At 40.9% G+C, this 10,985-nt stretch overlaps 1 long non-coding RNA gene across 1 annotated transcript; it reads right to left on the reverse strand.

Annotated features, from left to right (window-relative positions):
- Window positions 1–946: 946 nt before the first annotated feature.
- Window positions 947–10,609, reverse strand: 1700041A01Rik (RIKEN cDNA 1700041A01 gene). Its single transcript, NR_126428.1, has 3 exons — window positions 10,570–10,609; window positions 4,406–4,571; window positions 947–1,109 (listed from the first exon to the last, which is right to left on the reverse strand). It is a non-coding gene; the product is annotated as an RIKEN cDNA 1700041A01 gene (long non-coding RNA).
- Between the last annotated feature and the right edge of the window lie 376 nt (window positions 10,610–10,985).

Here is a 10,985-nt window from a genome sequence, read left to right on the forward strand (position 1 = left end):
TTTCTCCCTACCTATTCAATATAGTACTTGAAGTCCTAGCTAGAGCAATTAGACAGCAAAAGGAGATCAAGGGGATACAAATTGGAAAGGAAGAAGTCAAAATATCACTATTTGCAGATGATATGATAGTATATATACGTGACCCTAAAAATTCCACCAGAGAACACCTAAACCTGATATAAACAGCTTAGGTGAAGTAGCTGGATATAAAATAAACTCAAATAAGTCAGTGGCCTTTCTCTACACAAAGAATAAACAGGCTGAGAAAGAAATTAGGGAATCAACACCCTTCTCAATAGTCATAAATAATATAAAATATCTTGGCATGACTCTAACTAAGGAAGTGAAAGATCTGTATGATAAGAACTTCAAGTCTCTTAAGAAAGAAATTAAAGAAGATCTCAGACGATGGAAAGATCTCCCATGCTCATGGATTGGCAGGATCAACATTGTAAAAATGGCTATCTTGCCAAAAGCAATCTACAGACTCAATGCAATCCCCATCAAAATTCCAACTCAATTCTTCAACCAATTAGAAAGGACAATCTGCAAATTCATCTGGAATAACAAAAAACCGAGGATAGCAAAAACTCTTCTCAATGATAAAAGAACCTCTGGTGGAAACACCATGCCTGACCTAAAGCTGTATTGTGATAAAAAAACTTCATGGGACTGGTATAGCAACAGACAAGAAGACCAATGGAATAGAATTGAAGACCCAGAAATGAACCCACACACCTATGGTCACGTGATCTTTGACAAGGGAGCTAAAACCATCCAGTGGAAAAAAGATAGTATTTTCAACAAATGGTGCTGGCACAACTTGTTGGGACCGTCCTGCAGCTCTCATGTCCGGGTTCGAGGCTGGAAGGCATCTTGGAATCTGGAATAAATGAGAGAACCTAGGCAGGTTGAGAAATAATGGAACCAAGACAACTAGTCTGCTCAAGGTTCAAATTTTTAATGGCAGACAAGCTTTATAAAAGCAGGGGGAAAGTCCATTTCTCCAATTCATCTTTGGAGCCTGGAACCAGCAGCAGGTGATGACAGATGCAGGATAGGGCACAGTCTCCAGAATAGTTCCAGGGCCTCTCAGCAGGTAGCAGTATCTTGAAGAGGAACAGTGGCAGTGGCTGAACAATAGAGTGATCTAGGGAGGAAGGCTCCACCCTAGATAATCTCCTTAGTGGCAGCAAGGTCAAGTTCTGGCTTAGCCTGCTTCAGGCTTATGGGAGGCTACATCTCCTCCCTGTTATTAATATTTTTAAAAAGCTGGACTGAAGAGCATGATGGAAAATGCAAAGAGGAGCAAAAACAGTCTTTTTAAAGGAACAGTATTTTTTCTTATGAGTAGCAGAAGCAATTGTAAGCTCTGAGATATATATTAATAAAGATACAAATTAAGCTTGGTTAATCAACATTTTAAAACACCATATACAGCACACAATTTAATTATCTGTGTTGAAGCAGGGGGAAGCTCAAAAGAATAAGCGTGTGATCCAATTCACATATACTTTTCTCCCTTAAGAGGGCTGATTTAAAACACAATAATTAGGATGTATGCATGCATGAATTTATAGAGGATACAAAAGCATGCATAAAAACAATTTTTTAACTTATCTTTGGGAGAATGTCAATTTTGTTTAAAATGATGATATGCAATACATCAAATATTAATATCCTGTAATAACCAGATTAATTGCTATTTGGAACAAGGAACAGACACTTAGGTTTTTAAGACACAATTTTTGTTATAGTTTTTCTAAAATATATGAATTTATCTTACAATTCTTTGTTAGCACCACAGCAGCTTAATAGGATGCTGAAACTTTACTTTGAGTTAAAGAAGGATGATTTTACAACAATGTTTTCTCTAGCCAAGGAATTGTTGTGGGCACATTTAATAACCAATAACTAAAATAGGCAGCTAAGATTTAATTAGCATTGATTATAATTGATAACAGCTATAAAAGTTTTCTTTAATTTCTGCAAGGCCTTTTGTTCTTTGCCAGTTAATTTGTGTCTCACTTAATAGCATCTGACAAAAACTTAAGTTCTCCTGTAGTGAGTTTAAGGTGAGGTCTTAGCCAATTAACATCTCCTGGAAGCTTTTGAAAATAAAATTTTGAAGCAAATCAAATTTTCCTTCTTAGATTTTCTGGACCACAATTTTCTAGTATAGGTAAAAACCTAAGTATTGAAAGATATTGCCCCTGAATCTTAAGGAATCTTCCCTAAAGGCAGGGAGAGGTGAGGTTCCCCAGTCACGGTTTGTGAAGCAAAAGAAATGCCAAGATATAAGTTACAATTTGCAAAACACATGAAACTCAAGAAGAACAAAGACAAATGTGTGGACACTTTGACCCTTCTTAGAATTGGGAACAAAACACCCATGGAAGGAGTTACAGAGACAAAGTTTGGAGCTGAGACAAAAGGATGAACCATCTAGAGACTGCCATATCCAGGGATCCATCCCATAATCAACCCTATAGGTGGAACAACATTATGAACTAACCAGTACCCCGGAGTTCTTGACTCTAGCTGCATATGTATTAAAAGATGGCCTAGTCGGCCATCACTGGAAAGAGAGGCACATTGGACTTGCAAACTTTATATGCCCCAGTACAGGGGAACGCCAGGGCCAAAAAGTGGGAGTGGGTGGGTAGGGGAGTGGTGGGGAGGGTATGGGGGACTTTTGGTATAGCATTGGAAATGTAAATGAGGAAAATACCTAATTAAAAAAAAAGAAAGAAAGAAATGCCACACAAACCTCCCTGAGGCTGCTCCCGAGCTGAGCTCCGCATCTACCCAAGCACAAACATTTCTCAATCTGAGCACTCTACCAGAGTCCAGGCCCAAAGCTTATCCCTATTTTGAAGTATCTTTAAAGACCTGTTTTCCTGGGTTCCCTCCTGCCACATGTTGTTTAGAATGGCTCTAACTCTGAGTTACCAATTTTAAGCTAACTTTCTGTTACAAGCAAAAGGCTGCCTGCCCCTTTAGGAGCTGCATTTGCAATCAGCTCCCAGCAGGGCTGTTCCAGTCACACTAGCACTTCTCTAGCTTCATATAGCTCTAAACACATACACAAAACACTCAAAACAGAAACCAACAGATCCAGACACATGCGACTCTTATTCATCCTCCATGAGCAGGCAAAAGAATTAGAAGGGTAAGCTTCCATTTCATAAACAAAACTTGGTCCCTCTGACCAATCTCTGGAGACTGCCAGACGACTCTCTGGCTCTCCCCAATCCCCAGGGCATCCCCTGGTGAGGTGAAAGTCTTCCTAGTGAAAGATCCTGACAGAATGTAAAAGGTCACAGAAGCCCTGAAATTGGCAAAATAGATTTCATTGCTACCAGAACTAGCTTCACTGATTTAGAAAAATAGAGGTGCACAATGCTCTGGACACTCCTTGAACCTGTGTGTCTGCCAATGTTTTGACTGTTCCTTGAACCCATGTGTGTGCCCACTGATGAAGCCCATTGCCAGGTGTTTGTGATATTGGTTGCTGGGGAAGAGTCGGAATATCTCCCTAGCAACCACAGCCCGGCCAATCCTGAAATGTTACACCTGCATTAGACTCTTTCCTTGTACCCCTCCCATACCCATTTCTTGAGAATAGACATTGTTTAGATCTGGAAATCCCCTACTCCCCCCTTCTCCTTCCCCCCTGGGGGCCTATAAAAAGTGGGACCTCTTTCCCCTCAAGGTCAACTCCTCTACCCCTGCGTGGGATATGAGTCATCCCCAGAGCTCTGGCTTTCCCGAATAAAGCCTCATGTGGTTTGCGTCAAGCTTGGTCTCTCGTGAGTTCTTGGGTGTCCACTATTGTCCTGAGGCCTGAGCGAGGGGCTCCTCTCGGAGTCTTTCACTAGCACATCTGCTGACCATAGTCCTCCGGTCCCTATAGCCCTAAGGGACAGCTGCAAATACCAAGAGTGTGTTTCAGAAAACCCCATCATCTATAAACACCAAAGAAACCAAACTCAGGCAGATCTAAACTCAGGCTGCGCCATGTTTCAGAGACACGGGACAAAACACAGACAACAAACCAACACAACAAGCACATGTTCCTTTCCGGAAACATAAGACAGACACTCAGAATGAAGACACTGGCCAGCACGCACACAAGAAGAGATTCCCCAATTTTCTCTCTGTCCCTGGGAGAGTTTCAAAATCTACTTTCCTCCCGCCTGATGCAGTTTCCAACTGCGGCCATCCACCTGATTATAAAATCCCTTTTATTAAACCCTTATATTTCTCTTGCCTAAAAAAGCAGCTTCTGGGAGCTTCAGCCCACTGCCTGCCTGTTGAGTTCCTAGTTCCCGATAACTCATTGCTGAACCTAAATGAATCCAGCGCATGGGTTTAGTGCTGATCTGGCTTAGCCCAGACCAACCTTCTCTGATATTAATTTTCTTTAATTCTTTTCTTCTTCCATGGAGCTCCAAACCAGCAGTGCTTCTTCCAAATGTCCTCTGCCTTTCTCAGGCCCTGCGTTGGTTCACCAATTTGTTGCCTGAGGCTCTCATGTCTGGGTTTGAGCCTGGAAAGCATCTTGGAATCTGGAAGAAAAGAGAGAGCCTAAGCGGGTTGAGAAATAATGGAACCAAGACAACTAGTCTGCTCAAGGTTCAAATTTTTAATGACAGACACGCTTTATAAAAGCGGGGGGCGGGGGGAAAGTCCATTCTGCCAATTCATCCTTGGAGCCTGAAACCAACTGCAGGTGATGACAGATGCAGGATAGGGTATAGTCTCCAGAATAGCTCCTGGGCCTCTCAGGAGGTAGCAGTATCTTGAAGAGGAACAGCAGCAGTGGCAAAACAATAGAGTGATCTAGGGAGGAAGGCTCCGCCTGAGATAATCTCCATAGGGGCAGCAAGGTCAAATTCTGGCTTAGCCTGCTTCAGGCTTATGGGAGGATACAACAACTGTCAGTTATCCTGTAGAAGAATGCAAATTGATCCATTCTTATCTCCTTGTACTAAGGTCAAATCTAAGTGGATCAAGGAATACGACATAAAACCAGAGACCCTGAAACTTCTAGAGGAGAAAGTGGGGGAAAGCCTCAAAGATATGGGCACAGGGGAAAAATTCCTGAATAGAACAGCAATGGCTTGTGCTGTAAGATCGAGAATGGACAAATGAGACCTCATAAAATTGCAAAGATTCTGTAAGGCAAAAGACACTGTCAATAAGACAAAAAGGCCACCAACAGATTGGGAAAGAATCTTTACCAATCCTAAATCAGATAGGGGACTAATATCCAATATATATTAAGAACTCAAGAAGGTGACTCCAGAAAATCAAATAACCCCATTAAAAAATGGGTACAGAGCTAAACAAAGAATTCTCACCTAAGGAATACTGAATGGCTGAGAAGCACCTGAAAAAAATGTTCAGCATCCTTAATCATCAGGGAAATGCAAATCAAAACAACCCTAAGATTCCACCTCACACCAGTCAGAATAGCTAAGTTTGAAAATTCAGGTGACAGCAGATGCTGGCGAGGATGTGGAGAAAGAGGAATACTCCTCCATTGCTGGTGGGATGACAAGCTGGTAAAACCACTATGGAAATCAGTCTGGCGGTTCCTGAAAAAATTTGGATCCCAAAATACCTCTCCGGGGCATATATCCAGAAGATATTCCAACTGATAAGAAGGACACGTGCTCCACTATGTTCATAACAGCCTTATTTATAATAGCCAGAAGCTGGAAAGAACCCAGATGCCCCTAAACAGAGGAATGGATACAGAAAATGTGGTACATTTACACAATGGAGTACTACTCAGCTATTAAAAAGAATGAATTTATGAAATTCCTAGGCAAATGGATGGACCTGGAGGGCATCATCCTGAGTGAGGTAACCCAATCACAAAAGAACTCACATGATATATACTCACTGATAAGTAGATATTAGCCCAGAAACTTAGAATACCCAAGATACAAGTTGCAAAACACATGAAACTCAAGAAGAAAGAAGAGCAAAGTGTGGTCACTTTGCCACTTCTTAGAATTGGGAACAAAGCACCCATGGAAGGAGTTACAGAGACAAAGTTTGGAGCTGAGACGAAAAGTTGGATCATCTAGAGACTGCCACACCCGGGGATCCATCCCATAATCAGCCTCCAAACGCAGACACCATTGCATATGCCAGCAAGACTTTGCTGAAAGGACCCTGATATAGCTGTCTCTTGTGAGGCTATACCGGTGCCTGGCAAACACAGAAGTGGATGCTCACAGTCAGCTGTTGGATGGAACACAGGGCCCCAAATGGAGGAGCTAGAGAAAGTACCCAAATAGCTAAAGGTGTCTGCAACCCTATTGGTGGAACAACAATATGAACTAACCAGTACCCCCAGAGCTAGTGTCTCTAGCTGCATATGTAGCAGAAGATGGCCTAGTTGGCCATCATTGGGAAGAGAGGCCCCTTGGTCTTGCAAACTTTATATGCCCCAATACAGGGGAACTCCAGGGCCATGAAGTGGGAGTAGGTGGGTAGGGTAGTGGAGGGGAGGGTCTGGGAGACTTTTGGGCTAGCATTTGAAATGTAAATGGAGAAAATACCTAATTTAAAAAATAAATTAATAAAAAGAGGAAAGGAAATAATCACAGGAATTGGAGGGAAAGAAGAAAAAAAAAAGAAAAAAGAAAATAATAAGCTCCATACCCAAATCCCTCCTGGAGAGAACTGATCACCCAGGAGTGATGACACACCTGAGAGCACAGATGAAACCACTACTTCTGCTCAAATTCATGGCAAAATGAAGGCAAGCCCAGAGCCCCCAGAACACAGGAACCAAGCAACAACTGGGGAAAGGATCCCTCAGTTTTCCATATGCAATCTGAAGCTAACCCTGTGCCAGAGCTCTCCATACCCAAATTCTGCCCAGAGAGAGCTAGTCTCCCAGTAGTGCTAACACACAGGCTTACAGGATAGACATGACACAGTCAGTGACAGCAAGAACAGCTAACACCACAGATAACCAGATGGTGAAAGGTGAGTGCAAAAACGTAAGCAACAGAAACCAAGGATACTTGGTATCATTGGAACCCATTTCTCCTGCCACAGCAAGCCCTGGATACCCTAACATACCAGAAAAGCAATACCTGATTTAAAATCACATCTCATGATGATGTGAGAAGACTTTAAGAAGGACCTAAATAACTCCCTTCAAGAGAGAACACAGGTAAATACCTAGAAACCCTAGAAGAGGAAACAGAAAATTTTCTTGAAAAAATATGAAAAAATACAAACAGGCAGTTGAAGGTATCGAACATAACCATCCAGTATCTAAACATAGAAATAGAAACAATAAAGAAATCACAAAGGGAAACAACTCCAGAGTTGAAAAACGTAGGAAAGAGATCAGGAGTCATAGATGTGAATATCACCAACAGAATACAAGTGATAGAAGAGAGAATCTCATGTGCAGAAGATACCATAGAAAACATTAACACAACAGTCAAAAAATACAAAAAGCAAAAAGCTCCAAGCCCAAAACATCCAGGAAATCTAGGACACAATGAGAAGACCAAACTGAATAATAGGTATCAAACAGGTTGAAGATTCTCAACTTAAAGAGCCAGTAAATATCTTCAATAAAACAATAGAAGAAAATTTTGCTAGCCTAAAGAAAGAGATGCTCATGAACATACAAGAAGCCTACAGAACTCCAAATAGATTGGACCAGAAAAGTTTTCCTCCCATCATATCATAGTCAAAACTCCAAATGTGTGCATGTGCACGCACGCACACACACACACAAAGACTATTAAAAGCACTAATGTGAAAAGGTGAAGAAACATATAAAGGCAGACCTATCAGAATTACACCAGACTTCTCAACAGAGACTATGAAAGCAAAAGATCCTGGTTAGATGTCATAAAAATCATAAAAGAACACAAATGTCAGCCCAGGCAACTATACTCAGCAAAACTCTCAATTACCATAGATTAAAACAAGATATTCTGTGACAAAATGAAATTTACAAAATATCTCTCCACATATCCAGCCCTACAAAGGATACTAGATTGAAAACTCCAAAACAAGAAGGGAAACTATGCCCTAAAAATAGCTAGAAAGAAGATAATCACCCAAACATAATTATACTTCTAACAACGAAAATAATAGGAAGTAACAATCACTATTCCTTAACATCGCTTTACATCTATGGACTCAATTCCCCAATAAAAAGACAGGCTAACAGAGTGGATACATAAATCAAACTGGTGGTTCCTTAGAAAATTGCTCATAGAATTACCTGAAGACCGAGCTATGCCATTCCTAGGTATATAACTAGAAGATGCTCCAACATATAAGGACTCATGCTCCGCTGTTTACAGCATTCATATTTATAATAACCAGAAGCTGGAAAGAACCCAGATGTCCCTCAACAGAGGAATGGATACAGAAAATGTGGTACATTTACACAATGGAGTCCCACTAAGCTACTAAAACAATGACTTCACAAACTTCACAGGCAAATGGATGGACCTAGAAAAAATCATACTGAATGAGGTAATTCAGTCAAAAAAAAAAAAAACTCACATGGTATGTGCTCACTTCTAAGTGGATATTAGGCAGAGAGCATGCTATATCCACAATACAACTAGCGACCATATGAAGTTCAAGAGGAACAAAGACCAATGAGTGGATGATTCAGTCCTACTTAGAAGGGGAAACAATGTAATCAAGGGAAGTAGAGGGTTGGAGGGACTTGGAAGGAACAAAGGAAGGGTAGGGGAAAGACGGGAAGAATCAGGTATGGGAAGTGATGGAGGAGATGTACAGAGGGTCAGGAAAATGAACAGAGGTGTGTAGCAATGGGCGATGTGGACCTGGGGCTAGCAATCAGAAATTCCCAGATGCCAGGATAGCAAGAGCCTCCCAGGATACCATGAGGATTACATTAGATGAAATTCCCCAAAAAGGAGAGGGAGAACATATCAAAACCATATCTAAATATTAAGTATCCCCCTCCACACCCACCCCCCATTGAGGGTTGTGACCACACACACATCTCCAAACTTTTAACCAAGAATGCTCCTGTCTAAAGGAAATACAGGGTCAAAGAGTGCAACAGAGACTGAAGGAAATGCCATCCAGAGACTGCCACATATGGGGACCCATCCCACATGCAGACACCAAACCCAGATACTATTGTTGATGCCAAGAAGTGCTTGCTGACAGGAGGAGCCAGATACAGCTGTCTCCTGAGTGGCTCTGCCAGATGCAGATGCAGATGCTCACAGCCAAACATGGAACTTAGCACAGGAACCCCAATGGAAGAGTTAGGGGAAGGAATGAAGGAGCTGAAGGGGCCTTCTCTGGATCAATGGGAGGGGAGGCCTTTGGACCTCTGAAGGCTAGATGCCCCAGTGTAGAGGAATGCTAGGGCAATGAAGCAGGAGTGGATGGGTAGTGTGAATATCCTCAAAGAAGCAGGGTAAGAAGTGATGGGATAGGGAGTTTCCAGAGGGGAAACTGGAAAAGGGGTTATCATATGAAATGTAAACAAATAAAATATCCAATTAAAAAATTTGGATATGAAATAATAGTGACTAATGGGCTAATGATAAATCTCAAGTTAGAATATTGGTCATGGATTTTTCTAAGTAGAGACTGCTTTTTAGTTACTAAGGAAACTACAGTCTCAAGTTTTACTATGAGTAAATAAAAGTATTTAAACAATAAACAAGAAAATGATACATGTATCCAAAATGATTATCAATACATATGATTAAGAATAATATCAGAATATCCTTAGGAAATGGGAATTTTTCAGCTAATCCCTTAGTTGCAGCAACAATAAAAATAATGTGAGGAATCTTACCCACACTGAGAATTTTATCCATGGCAACTAGAATTGAAATCCTGGACTTGACCCAGGGTGATCAGCCTCTGAAATGGAATTCCTCGTAGCTAATGCCTGCCATGATTCAGTGAAGTACTGACAATGAAGAGACAAATAGTCCCATAGATGTGTCTAGAAATATTATATTTCATTAACATATCAATAAAAGAGGTACGCTGTAAGGTGGGGCAAGAGACAAACAGAACTGTGAGGGGACGTGAGAGTGAATTTGGCAAATAGGACTAACATCCTTTCACAATTCATGAAATTACACCCAGTTTCATAATGCTGAGTGGCCCCAATTTGGTTTAATAATATTTAATGAACATGAAGTCACAAGCTCCTGTGTGGGATTTTTCATATTCCAGTTGGGTGGATTTTCCTTGACCTCACACTAGTCTCCCCTAACCCAGATCCATGATCCCCTTACCCACACTGGACTATGTTTACTCAGCATCATTCCTTTTTATTTCTAGTGAATCCCCACCAATTTCCCTTCAAGTTTACTTTTAATTTTAAAAGAAATACAATATGATAATTTCAGAAACACAGGTGGAGCTAGAAAATGTAGTAAGCATAGAAACCTATGTTCAGAAGGCAAATACCATGTATTCTCTCTCATTAACGATGAGTGTATTAAGGTCAGGGTAAATATGGGTAAAGACTAAGCCAGCAAAAAGAGGCCATTGGAAGCAACCCACCTTTTTGCAGGTCATGAGCCTGAGGTCACTCTGATCTCATAAAGCCTAATTGTTACATGCTTCTCTCCAGTACAAAGAACCTTTATTATAAGTCAAAAGACTTGTTCTGCAACATGAAATATCTAAATTCTCCTGCTTCCAGGGTTACAGGATATTAAAAAAAAAAAAAAAAACTTAACTGAAAAACTCAGGCCAACACAAGTCTTGGAAGAGTAGAACTTTAAGAAGAACTCTAAAATTATGCCTTGCTAAGAAAGTGTATATGCTAACAATTCTTTGTGGAAATATCTAATTTAAAGTTGTTTATTTTCTTTCTCCCACTTTCTGGTGAGTGTCACAGAGCACCCAGAGGACAACAAGGAAGGAGAACAAGATCATAATCACCAAAGACAAGAGCCTCTTGAGAAAGGAGGATA

Source organism: Mus musculus, chromosome 5, assembly GCF_000001635.26.
Source record: "Mus musculus strain C57BL/6J chromosome 5, GRCm38.p6 C57BL/6J".
NCBI classification, from domain to species: Eukaryota; Metazoa; Chordata; class Mammalia; order Rodentia; family Muridae; genus Mus; species Mus musculus.